Source organism: Ambystoma mexicanum, chromosome 3p (genome assembly GCF_040938575.1).
Source record: "Ambystoma mexicanum isolate Mex_15411 chromosome 3p, UKY_AmexF1_1, whole genome shotgun sequence".
Lineage (NCBI taxonomy): Eukaryota > Metazoa > Chordata > Amphibia > Caudata > Ambystomatidae > Ambystoma > Ambystoma mexicanum.
The window spans coordinates 1,261,652,616-1,261,666,346 of record NC_090925.1 but is presented as its reverse complement, the minus strand read 5'-3'; the positions used below and the strand labels follow the sequence as shown (position 1 = coordinate 1,261,666,346).

General features: G+C 44.3%; 1 protein-coding gene across 3 annotated transcripts in view; it reads right to left on the bottom strand.

Annotated features, from left to right (window-relative positions):
* The window catches only part of ZC3H7B (zinc finger CCCH-type containing 7B), a 1,285,355-nt gene that overhangs the window by 1,126,908 nt on the left and 144,716 nt on the right, over positions 1–13,731 (bottom strand). For 2 of the 3 annotated variants that reach the window (XM_069652751.1, XM_069652754.1), the window contains exon 1: positions 6,421–6,547. The exons of the other annotated variant lie outside the window; for it this stretch is intronic. The gene's annotated coding sequence lies outside the window, so the exon portion shown is untranslated. Of the gene's footprint in view, positions 1–6,420; positions 6,548–13,731 lie in introns of those variants that run through there. 3 annotated transcript variants of the gene reach the window in all.

Below are 13,731 nucleotides of genomic sequence, written 5' to 3'. Positions count from 1 at the left end.
ATTCATAGTGAAGTAGTAGGTTTGAAGCAGAACAATCATTTCTGTGCATAAAAATAATCAGGTAGGTTATGAACAATTTCTGGTTCTACTGCTGCTTTTTGCGTACTTCACTCACTGTATATACTCATATTTTTATTTGTTGTTATGTCTTTGTGTTTTGTATATAATAATGAAATTATATTGGAAGTGGGTTTCATTACCTACTTATAACATATTGCACAGTACACAAAACTGTAATAAGAAAGCATTTACCATTTCACTATTTAACATGGGAAGATTATGAATATTGCACCTCCATCATGTATGCTGCACACAATGCTTATGTCTATACAGGAGTACATTATTACACTGTAAAGAATTTCATAATAGAATGCTATTTATGTCAATGCATTGCTTAATGCACCACATAGCTCATGTCATCTATTCCAATGACCCTTGACAGTTTTTTTAATCAATATTGTAATAAGACTCCCTTGTGCGGACTTATCATGAAAAGTACAATCACATATGATGTCATCAGTGATGTCAATGACATTTGTGATGTCATCTTTGATGTCCTGGGTGTTAGTCTTAGCAATGCACGTAGGTGGCGCAAGTTATGGTTGCTTAGCTTACCATAAGTAGCGAATGTCAAGGGTTTTTCAGTTTTACTTTGAACCATAATGTCAGTGAACAAAAACAAAGGGGCTACACATGCGATATCATCAGTGATGTCATCAATGACATTTGTGATGCCATACTTCATGTACTGGGTGCAAGTGTTAGCAGTGCACAGTGGTGCGGGCAGGTATGGTTGATTAGCCTACCATAACTGGTGAATTTCAAGGGTTTTTCAGTTTTACTTTGAGCCATAATGTCACGTTTGTAAAGTTTTTTTCAGTAGCACAACTTAACCATAACGTCCCCTTAAAGATTTTTTTTAGTGAATTTTAGGGGTTTTTAGTAGGGCAACTTATCCATAACGTCCCTTTAACGTTTTTTTTACTGAATTTCACAGGTTTTTAGAAGGGGAACTTAATCATAGCATCGCGTTAATAAAGTTTTTCTACTGAATATACACTTTAATCATGTGATTTTGGGAGTTGTGTACGATAATTTCCTTACTTTATATACATGTAACATAGAACATACTGCACCCCCTCGCTAATGATATTTGAAAGGCACGGACTGAGCGGCTGTCTGCGGACGGGCGCAGACGAAGTCAACACTACCCAAACAGTCGGAGGGTATCTGAAAGTGTGGTTGGCATCCCGGTTTCTTCCAAGACACTTGGTCCCTTCAAAGCACTCCCCCGATATTTTTGACCTTTCACAGTATTAAACCAACAGGGATCGGCATTTGACCTGCAGCTCCCTCTCTCTCCGCCCTCTGCAACTCATCCAAAACAGGACTGCGAGACTTGCCCTTGGCCTCAAGCCCAGGGATCGTAGCTCTGCAGGACTGAAATTTCTACACTGGCTCCCAGTTGCGGCGAGGATTACGTTTAAAACCCTCTGCATTGTCCACAAGGCCTTCTGGGGCCTGGGACCTCAATACCTTCAACTCGCTCTTCCTAAATATCTTCCTTGTCGAGCTCATGCTCATCCGCCTCTAACTCCCTCATAGTTAGTCGCTTCTACAGACAGCAGGTTGGTGGTAGATCTCTTTCTTCTGATGGGGCCTCCCTCTGGAACAGCCTCCCTGCCTCTCTGAAACTCGAGGAGAACCTTCTCCGGTTCCAGAAGCACCGCAAGTCCTTCCTCTTTGCTTCTGCTTTCTCTCCTCCTCTTCCCTGCTGATCTCCTGGCTGAATCTGAAACTGCACTGGTTACCTGGCTACCCTATGATATTGGGCCCAGGTCCCCTCCCCACCAGTTGCATACCCGCACTGCCCCCTGGAAACCCTTGCACTCAGACTGTTTCTGTATCCCTACAGCCCCTACTAGCACTTGACACCTGATGTCTGCACTTACCACCAGCTGGCCGCACTTGTATTTATTGTCCTTATTTATTGTCTTATTTTCTGTTATTCTATGTACTGCACTTCTCCCTTCCTCCCCCTCCCCTGCACTTACACGATCTCAATGTCACCTGGCCTAGTAGGATCGCTGTCTCTGTCTTCCCTCTGTTTCTCCTCCCTTGCCTCGTTGCGCCTCGAAACACTTGTGTATAGGCCCGTAATAAATGCCATATCATATCATGGGCCGGGGTGCACCCTGTTTTTCACGTCTCGCAGCTCAGGCAGGATGCCCGTGATCGGTTCTGTAGGGGTGTTATTGCTAGGCCTTCTCCTGAGTCTACATCCTCGGGTCCTTGAGGTCTCGGGGATCTGCGATTCCCGTTATCGGGGTTCTCTGCAGTATCTCGTGGACTGGAAGGGGTATTCCCCTGCTGAGCGGACTTGGGAGCCTGCCTCTGCGGTCCATGCCCCCCCCCCCAGTCTAGTACAGTGTTTTCACTTTCTGGAGGGGGCATACTGTCAAGTCCGACAGGCGCAGATGGTCTGTGTGGCACAGGTGGAAACAGATTGCCTCGATCGGCTATGGATCCCCCCAGATGGCAGCCCGGAGACTGAGCAGTGTTACAGCCTTCCACTACACTTCGCTTAGGCTGACTGAACCTTTCCATGACATTGGAGGCAATCAGGCATTTCGAACGAAACAACTACTCTCTGCAGCTAGTGCTCCGTAAGTCTGTGCACTAGAACTCCATCTTAATACATTCCATTCAGCGTTCTGTCTTTAAACATTCTCGTGTCTTTTTCTCCACGTACACTATCCGATTAGCAGTCCTCCCTTTCATAAACAAAATTACCCACATCATTTTATTTAATAAGAACCAAAAAGCATGGGCTATACCACCCTCACCAGATAGCACTCTGTCACACCATACCCCTCAGAGCTCTTCGCTTCACCAAACGTCCATCTTTTATTATCTGTTCCAACTTCCAATAGCTCCCTAGTGGACCCTTCGGACATCTTCTTGATAGCTAAATGTGCGTTTATGGAAATGCATCCTGCACAGTGAAGGACTGCAACTTGCTTTTTCACTGGTACTTTAGTCCCTCAAATCTTCTCTGCACTGGCTCCCTTACTTCTCTCCCCCATCAGTCTATGCTAGATTGACTTAGCCAATGCAGGCGTGCAATTATCAAACAAACTAAATCTAACTTCCACATGAGCACTAACATTTTGCCGATGTGTATGATCCAGTACATTTAAATGTGTCCTAATTCTTCTTTATTTACTTACTCAAACATTCAAAGTTAATGTCACATATGCATGTTTGTAAGGCACCAGTTGGACTGGGGAGCCAAATGGAACTCCTGTTAAATGTGCTAACCATGCTCTCCTATGGTAGGTAGAAAGAAAAAAAACAAAAAAACGAGTAGGACCCTAAAGGGTTTCCCTATATATATCACTATCACACAAAATGTAAAACACAGGCAATACCGTTCATAGTTGTTTGCAAATACACCAGATATATGGATTTTGCCCATCTTGCCCTCCTATCAACTAAACTAAACCCTTGTGCGTTTTCTACCCCAGGACCTGGGAGAAGAAAAGAAGAACCATTTTTACGATGAAAGGTCGTGGATTTCTCCTCCTTGATTTAAATGAGGATGGACTTCTCATTTCACACGTGAGTTTCAACTTTTTAACAACTCTGTTTCAGTGTGTGGGAAAAACTCAGAGATAACTCGGTCCTTTGCATTTGTTTGCTGTGGCCTAACATCGAACACAGTACTTTGGCAACAATTTTTAGTAAAAAGAGCTTTTTTTGCTTTACATAGAAAAAGATTAAAGTTCAAATAATTTCATTTGTAAAACAACCGACATATCTCTGTAGCTAATTCGACATGTGCCTTTTAAGAAACAAGAAACTCTCTAACAATTTAATTAGATAAGTGACCGGGCAAGCTTCTACATCTATCCCCTCACCCTAGATAAGCGACTCTCCTATGGTAGAATCAGGAACAAAATAGCTCTTAGCAATTTCGAACCCTGCCTATATCTTGCTCGAATAAGCCTGACCCTAAACCAGACAAAGTCAGAGATGCAAACTTATTACGAAATTCAATAGCTTCAGGTATAAGTTATTAAAGGGTACAGGGGGTCTTCAGAATCCAATTCAACCTGCGGTTTCTATTGAAGTTCAGGGTGTCATAAATTCACCTACCACCAAGATGGAAATTAGGCAAAATGTAAACATTACGGCCATCTTCTTGGTGTTCCTTCCTCGAAATTTCATAATGAGAAATGATCTCTTCAAATATCTGAACTACAGGCATTAGTACAAATGAACATAGCTAGATTGGTTTGTTGTGCCCGTTTCACTTCACACCTTCCCCACAGAATTCAAGGTATATTGTATATTCCACTTAAAATGTCAAATTTAGAGCATCATATACCACATAGTTTGCAGCTTCTACATTATCTCACCCACCCTATCTCACAGATGAATAAATGCTGTCCAATTTGACCGATACAAATATTGGCCTCCTGTATATGGAGCATAACCATAGTAGACTAGTTTAACATGTGCGATATCATGATGACTAACAAGGACCGTTAAGGCCTAACGAGTAGTAAAGACCCACGAGGTTATAACCATTAAAAATAGGAGCGGCTTTTTGCCCGCTTTTGTACCTAGCAAATATGAGTATGTTTCAGTGGATTTGTTACCCTGATTTTTTCGTATTGGTATTAACTAATGCCCTTTCACTCATAATAATGACAGGTAAAGTTCAGTGGTGTATCCACAATATCTGACACAGCACAAAATATTACATGGCAACAACAAGGTGTTATGTTGGTTTTGATTGTAGATTCATTGTAATACAGTATGTTTCTGTTATGCAACACGTTGAACACCACAACGTGATGAAAACAATAAGTGCACTGAAGACAGCACCAATGAGAGATGCGACTAACATCAATTTGATTGCATTAGTATTATTGAACATTGGTTCTAGAAACACGTGTATAGTGTTGGCACACTAATTCTCCCTAAAAAGAGATATTGATGAAAGCACAGTTCGAAATCGATGTAATGATTTGTTTTCAAAAGTGAACAAAAGGGGGAAATAATACGTTTTTTTTTCCTTCTATCATGCATGCAGATCAGTATGGAATTAGTGTTTGGGTTTTAGATAGATGATTCAGACAAATGAATCAAGAGTAAATGTTTTAAGTATTTGTATGTTATTTGACTGCATTTTACTAACATTAAAATATGTATTTTTTGAAAGTCCATGTATTCCTACCTATATTTATGTTAAATAGGTGGATGTGACCATGCCAGGGGGATACTGAGAACTGACTTAGCGTTTAAGGAGGAAGCTGTTTCTGTGGTTTTTTGTATACATTGTATTTGCCAGTCCTCACCCACACTGCCCCTAAAAAAGGAGGACGTCACAGCTCTTTCAAGCTGATGTTGTTTTATATTAGGCCATTTGTTTAGAAAACAAAAGCACACAAAAATGTACATCCGCTTACAGCTACTAAAACGTCACCAATACAATAATAATAGAATGAAACACACACTATTCAAATCAAAAATGTTTGAAAAAGTTCTACTGAATTAGAAGTACAAACATGGTTTGGTGAACGTTTTTTGGAGTTAACGTTTTTTCATCTGCTTGGCACGTGTTCCAAGCAGATGAAATAGCCTCCCGCCATCACCTCAAACAGAAAGATTCAGTTCATAAATAAAATACTATTTTTCTTTGCAAAAGTCAGGATTATTTAATGGGATAACTAATCATGTGCACGACTACATGATGGTCATAAATTAACATATCCACGAACAGAAAGTGTTCCGTGGCCGGCTCTGGTCGTGCATATATAATTACAAATTGTGAAAGCTTTGTTAAGAAAGGTAGCTTTACATTTCAATGCACGTCAAATGTATTGTTTTATTCGAAATGCACTGGAGATAAATGTCTTTTAATAGTCAAAATATAAAACCAAAATTAAACTCCAAAGTAAAAAGGGTGCCATACGCCAAAGAAGGTGCGTTTTCACCTACAACATATGAATAAATCTGTCAAGGCAACTGCATTGCTTTATATTGTTTCAGTGTCAAGTGCCAGAGAAGCCCACGTCACTTGGGTCACAAAAATCCAGCACTGGGTTTTCGCAAAAAATATAGCATTCTGGTACTTGTAGTATTGTATCACTTCAACAGAACAATTACATTAAAGTAGCAGATTGCAATGCTTAAAAAACAAATAAATCCCATGTAGCCTTCCACTGACAGTATAGTTGTTAAACTGAGCAATAACTGGTAGTGTACTAAGAAACAATCAGTATTAGCCTCAAGTGCACATTATCCTTTAAGAGAAAGGGTCCGCCCAGCTCTCAAAACCCTCCCTTACAGTGCATTGTAATCAGACAGACGAACACAACACAGACACGACAATTACGATTCAAAACGCACCTGTACTTATGTTGTAATAGCCCCTGCTGCCACTACCTGTCTCGAAAAAAAAGGCTACTGTCTAGTTCCCGTTCGAAAAACGGACCTTAGCAAAGCTCTGCCTGCTCGTCATCACATGGGGTGCACGTAATGGCGTGTCTGGGAAGTCACGTGTCTCAGGTTGCGCACTTCATCATCTTGTCCTCTTTGCAAGGCGTAGCAAGAGCGGGAAGGTTCAATGCTGGCTGTCCTCGTGGCCTAGACGGGAAGATCGGAGCCCAATAAGGGAGCCTCTTGGCCGAGAGCTGATGAACGCCGTACTTCCTCCGTTATCAAGCGAATTTAGTCTACATTAAGTCTTAAAGCTATCTCATACTTGGTTGTTGTTTTAGTGGATGTGAGGGTGGGTGTGGAGGGGGGGAATTTGGCCACAGAGGAGGGGATATTTCAGTGTATTTTAGGATTCGGAATGTTCATGTGTTTTTTGTTTACTGTGGCAGCCTTCCATTCCCAGGCGAATTTCCAGTATACCATTTAACATTAATAATATGCTTAGTTATTTAGTTGTTTTCTTGTGGGGAGGCTTTTTTTTTCCTCCTGCCATGATTTTTTTTTCTCCTGGCCGCATGAGAGGGTTATTTTGTGGAATTGTTATGTGCAACAGAGAGGCATACATGCCAACCCTCCCGATTTAGGTGGTGGACTGAGTGAAAAATATTATTTTTCACGACTGAGTGAAAAATATTGCTATTTTTCACATTCTCCTGCCTAAAATATTAACAGCCAGCAATGCACAATGCATTCCTATGAGGAACATTACATCTCCCGATTTCTCTCACAAAATCTCCCTGACAGGTGCGTCGGAATGTTGGCATGTATGGAGAGGAGAGATGTGTTTTGCGTATTGAGACATATTCATAAATGGCATCATTCTAGAGCACCTGGGAGGGTGATTTTGCGACAGAAAGCGGGAGTCAATAATTTCCCCATAGGATTGCATAGGGGAATTAATTATTTTAGGCAGGAGTAAGTAGTAAGTAAAAAATAGCCATATTTGTAATAAAAAAATCAGGAGTCTTCCACCTAAATCCGGAGGGTTGGCATGTATGCATATTTAGCTATTTATACTGTGTAGAGGGGCATATTTGGGTACAAACAGTTGACATATAGGTGGATAGTTATTTTTGTATTGTTTTCTTGTGCAGAGGGTAGGGTGAGCAGATTTTCAAGATAAAAAAACTGGGATGGCTGTCCACTGTGCTGCTGGAAATGCCTCATGGAGGGACAGGGCCTCCCGGGACATGCTCTACCACTTCTCTATGTGTTTTCTCTATGTTTTCTGCCACTGAGGTCCAGCTTGGACCTCTGGCAGTGCAGCTCTTCATGTTTTCCTTTTGGTGAATAACACCCATGAGATACCTTTTTGACACCTATGGGTGGGGGTACACCCTTGTACTCCTTATGGGTGTTTGTGGGCACCTGTATGTTATCCACAGAGCTGGGTATGGGCTGGCGGTAGCTACATGCTGATTTGGCAGTGGCTCTGAGTGTCCTCTCTTTTTGGGACACCCAGGCCCTGAAATGGGATTCAAAGAATTCCTTAAGGAAGGCTAGATGGCCACTTGGTTTCTATTGCCTTTTACCAAGTTTCCCAAGTCCTGGGAAGCCCTGCCTCTGTCCCCTTGCCCATAACTGGCTGTTGGGGGGAAATATACATGGCTCTGGGGCTGCCTCCTTTCAGACTGACTGGAGCCTTCCCAGGGGTTGTGTGTTGTTGGTACATCCTAGGGGTGGGACCTGTGTGAATGGAGTTGGGAGTCAACTCACATTCTGTGTAGTGGGTTTCTGGTTTCTGTGTGAGACACAATGCCTGAGACAGCCTTGACTGAAACTGGTATGAATGCAGTTTAATGTGCTGAAAGGCTGGGTGCTTACCCCAACACACATTCTTTGTTATGGGTGTCTGGGTGGAGTGAATGGCCTGGCTGCCTGTCTGCATGAATGCCCTTCTGCATGATTGGCTGACTGAGCCTGGATCACCCTGAGTGAATGGGGAACCAATGTGTACAACAAGGGATCTTTCACTCATAAATTTTTTCAGAAGCTGAAGCAAGAAGAAACTGCTCCTTGAAGCCCAGCTGGAGGAGAGGTCTGCTGTTGCAATTTCTTCATGTAATCCGAAAGCTGCTGTGTTCTTCCAAGGACTGATCCAGAGAGAACCTGTTTAGGAGACCTCTTCCCGAGCTACGAGGGACCATCTTGCGACCTGCTGCTCTTCATCAGAAGTACCCTGGAAGCCAATCCTGTGTGCCTGCCGTCCAGAGACAGGGTCTTTGTGAATCCGGAAGAGGAGTGCCTGGACATCTTGAGTCGAAGAAGTCCAGTTGTGTCACCCAGGTTCCGACGGACCGTTCGTGACAGCTGGAAGCCCATTGCAGTCTATCGCCCAGAAGAGGGGGGTACCCTGGCATAGTGCTCAGTAACAACCGGAGCTGGGAAAGTTTCAAACTGCTGAAGAATACATCAAGGAACATCCTTGCCATCATCACTGACCACCTTTTCCCGCCGGAGAAGGTCCAGGGTCGCTGAGTGCAGATGAAGGTCCGCCAGTGGGTTTCCCGCCACCAAAATCTAACAGATACATCCCGATGGTCCAGACTTGGTGAGGGTCTGTGGTCGACTCCAGTGGTCGAGTCCATGTCGCCAGAAGCCATCTCGAGGTCTGTGCTGTCGCTGCAGCACCGAAGAACCAAAAGTTGGAAAGTCGTGAAATCCGACACCAAAGTGACATTTGCACCCGTTGCCGCCAGAAGTCATTGAAGGTACCCATTGGCTTTACTCTCATCTGCCAAGTCTTTTAGGAACCCACAGCAAGTTTCACCTTCCTAGGACTTCGACGAGCGAAGTTATCACTGTCCAAGGAGACCACTGAGAAGACCAAAACTGCTGCCTTTCCAACAGTGCTTGGTTCCTCTTTTTCTCTTAGCCACAGCATTGCAACGACTCCTTAGAAGGTGGGTACACCCTTCAGGGGTCCCATTGAGTGAAGCCAAGAAACCCTGCCATTTCGTCTACCAAGGCACCAAAGGTACTGTGACAAGGAAGAGCATCTTCTAGCCTCAGGAGTCGTCCATAGGTCCCAGATTCTTCTTGGATCCTGTTCTCCTGTGGCCTCTCAGGTACTTTGGGGTGGCAGAATCTTTAAAACTAACGTAGAGGGTTATTGAACATTTTTGGACTGGGCTGTAAAAGACAAGATAAGTTACTCCCTAACTTTTCCATTACAGGTTTCCCAGGTGGGGCATCCTCATACAGAATTGTGTATCTTCAAGGGCGAAGGGAAGACTCCAGATGCAAAGGAGTGATTGCAGAAATCCACCAGGACAGGAGCCAGGGAGTCGATGTGATCCTTGATAGTTTTGGAGGAACAGGGGTGAACCTGTTTCAAGGAGACTTTCATAGATCGGACTTGTGTAGAAACCTCATCTGGAGAGAAAAGGGGAAAGGCAGAGAAGGAGGGAGGAGGGGTGGCTGCATAAGGGCCAGAGGAAGAGCAGAGAATAGCGGGAGGGGGATCAGAGGAGGAGAGTGTGGACAGGATGTCTTGAGTTTTTTAAATGAAGTGAGAAGCCAGTGCCGTGCAGAGGGCCTGGGAAGGGACAGGAGTGGTAGAGACTGCGGCAGGATTGGCCAGTTCCTTGCAGATTTTAAAGAGTTCAGCCGAGTTGTTGGATGCCGCAGAGACGCGGGCTTGGATATGAGCTCTCTTCTTGGTGAGTACGGAGAGCCGGTATTGCCTTTGCAGCAGGCGGCAGGTCAGTTTGTCAGGATGAACTTGAAGCACGCCATTTCCTCTCGGCGACCCTACACTTGCATTTTAGGGTGACGTGGTCTGAGTCATACCAGGAGTTACACTTGGCTTTGGGCTTCAGGCGGATTCTCATGACAGGGCCAAGGATATCCAGAGTATCAGATATAGAAGAGTGGAGCATGGAGAGAGCTGTGTCAGGGTGAGAGTCAGCCAAGGGTGGAGGAGGGGGTGAGAAGGTGGCGATCCCCCAGAGCCGGGCTCAGATCCGTTTTCCTACAATTAGCTTCCCTCAGTCCGGTTCAGACCAATTTTAGTTCATAGGCATCCCTCAGTCAGGTTCACACTTGCCACAGCAATATCTTCTTGGTTGACTTACGGTTCACCCCGGATCCTCCTCTTCCGGGCTCAGATTCCCATTTGTACAATTAGCCCCCCTCCGCTGGGCCCAGACCAATTTTATTTCGTAGGCAATCAAAGACTTTCAAATGTGCACAGGATTCAACTTAACCCGCTGCAGGACCACTTCCATTTCACAGTTCAATAAGTCTTACACGCTCAGTTGGGTTCCAATCAGAGACCTTTCTGGTACCTATTTTGGTTTCATAAAGTTCAATTGCAAACAAGTTCTCTTTCTTTATACAATGTTGCCGTTTGCAACCTTCAGCATAACACGGTCCGGTCTGCTATCAGTTTCTCCAACTCACTGGCTGTGCTGAACTCGCTGGTGTTGCTTTGCTGTCAGAGTCAAGGACAGTACCACAGTGGCAATTGCTTCTCCCCGCCTTGACTATCAATGCAGGAGGGCCCCGTGTACTTTTGACACACACTGCACCGTTCGTCAGCTGCAATTCCTGGTCTTATGTTTCTTTTCCTTGAGGCCTCTTGAAAGTCGCAGTCCCTCTCCGAAAAGGGCAAGGGTAGTGTCAGAAATCCTTGGTAGTTGATCCCGAAGTGTAGCCGATGAGTTCTTCCTACCAATGTACCCCTCTGAATGGAATGTACATGCAGAGGAGTCTATTAATTGGAAGATGGAACACAGTACGAAACCCAGGAACTGTGAACAGAACAAGAAACAAGATCACTAGACTATACTTGCACTATGCAACAAGGATGACAAACAGACAATAGTTACTCTAACCTTAATGGAGCGAAACCAAGGAAAACTGGATTGAGTCGTATACCCTCTGGATGATGGGAATGGTCATCTGTGAACCAGCTCCAGATAGGACCTATAAGGCAGAGCAACTAATGTAAACTGAGCTCTTGGTGCAGAATACAGTATCATGTACAAGGACAGGAGGCGTGAATAGACCAGTAATTTTCCAGAAAGGTGGAAGGCAATTTGTCGCTTGAAATGCACACAGTGTATTTCACCAAACAGACTAAACCGGACTCCTAAACGGTTTGTGGTATTGTCTCTAGTTCTTGTTAACCAACTGTCATGACGAAACGAGGACGCCTAACGTTGTGTGCAAGTCTTAGTTGTCTTCATGCGAGGAACACAAAAAGAAGTTGGGAAGTGAGTCAGCGGTCCAGATCGTTGTTGTGCAAGCAAGAACAAAAGCAGAATCAATGAGAAGAAGCAAGTCCGTGAGCAGTCCAGGTTCGTTTTTGTGCGGGCGGGGAAAAAAGCAGAATCAGCAAGATGAATTAAGTCCGTAAGCAGTCCAGGTTCGTATCCGAGGTATCACAAGGTGGAGGTACAAGGGGAAAGACAAAACAGTTCTGTTAGAGAATGCAATGGTCTGATAACAAGCAAGGCAAGGATAACGCTAGAAGTAAGAGCCGCGATTTGCTTGAATCAGAACCAGCGACTCCATTGCAGTGTGCATACCAGGGATGCCATAATCGCCATGTTAACCGCCAGTTGTAATACTCACGGGGTTGTGAGTGTGTTTGGAGTGGGGATCTTGAGTATGCATGAAATGACCGTAGGTGTCAGACACAGTCCAAATGCTTGAGCCCAGGATGGGGTGTTCTGTGCGCTGCTGGTAGGATCCCGGGGCGTCCGTGAGGACTCTTCTGGAGCATGACCTGTGTCCCAATCCGCCTCCCAAACCTGACAGGTAGTTCCCTCCTTCTCGTCCTCTCTGTTCTCGCCGCCTTTCTCATCGGTTTAAACTGCCGTCTCGGAATTGCTTCTTCCTCATGCATTTTGCCTTGCTCCAAGTGTGCTTTTGTGCTCCGCCTTTTATCCGTGTGGGGAAGTGTGATGGAAGTCAGGTGTGTTTAATTATCAGTAATTGACTAACTCTGCCTGACCCTTGTGTTGGGACATGTCAGGTATACGTCTCTGGTGTTAGTTCGTTGTTGATCACGATGAACTGTCCATGAGAAAGTTTGTGTCGGAATAGGGGGGTGGGCTCAGCTTCTAGGTATCCTACCTGATAGGATGGGGGAAAGGTGTTCTAAGGAAGGGGATACCGCGTCTCACCCTTTGGTGTCCCACGTCCACTCCCAGAAGACCCCTCATCCAAGTGATCCTCCCGCACTGGTCCACCCCCAGGAACTGGATCCAATAGCGATGGCCGTGTCATGGCCACCTGGATGACAGATCCCCGGGAACTAGCGGGTGAGACACCTTCAGGTTTCTCACATTGGCCACCAATGACAAAATGGTCATCAAAAAAGCAGATAAAGGTGGCGAGATTGTGGTATTTAATAAGCAAGATTACATAAACGAATGTCTCTGCCAACTTAATAACACTGATTGTTATAAAATGTTGCAATGTGACCCTACCAAAACGCTCCTTATCTACATGCAGCATGAAGTGAGACAGGCTGAGGAACAAGGGTTTATTAGTAAACAGGAAGCTGATTTCCTTGTGAATGCTAAATCCACCATCCCCACTTTTTATTGCCTCCCAAAAATTCACAGAACTTTACAAAATCCACCTGGACGTCCCAGTCTTGCTGGTACCAATTCGATCCTAGAACCCTTATCAAAATTTGCTGATCATTACCTCAAAGTGTTTGTCAGCAAAATGAGCTCCTATTTGAAAGATACCACACAAACTACAATAACATTTGAAAATCTCACATTCAACCCAGAGACAAACCTATTAATAGGGTTAGGTATAGTATCACTCTATACAATATACTGCAGCAAGCGACTTTAGAGTCACTGAAGAAGTTCTGTGCAACAGATCCGACAGGGATCCAGTTGCCAATTCATGTATCATGCAGTGTGTGGAAATTGCACTCCGTCATAGTTACTTTGAATTCATGGGCATTTTCTATGAACAAAGTGAGAGCACTGTAATGGCCCCTAGCTTGGCCAATTTGTATGTTGAGAGCTTTGAGAAGAACAACGTTTACTCCAATTTGAACCCTTATAAAGAACACATAAAACAATGGACCCTCTACATTGCAGACATCTGAGTGGTTTGGGAAGGTCCTCAAGAGACCGCCAATTCTTTCTTTGACTGGCTCAATATTTAAAGTCAGCATCTTAAGTTCACTAAAGCACAACCTAACCAATACTCCAATGTTCTGAACCTAACCATCTTCCAAGAAAATGG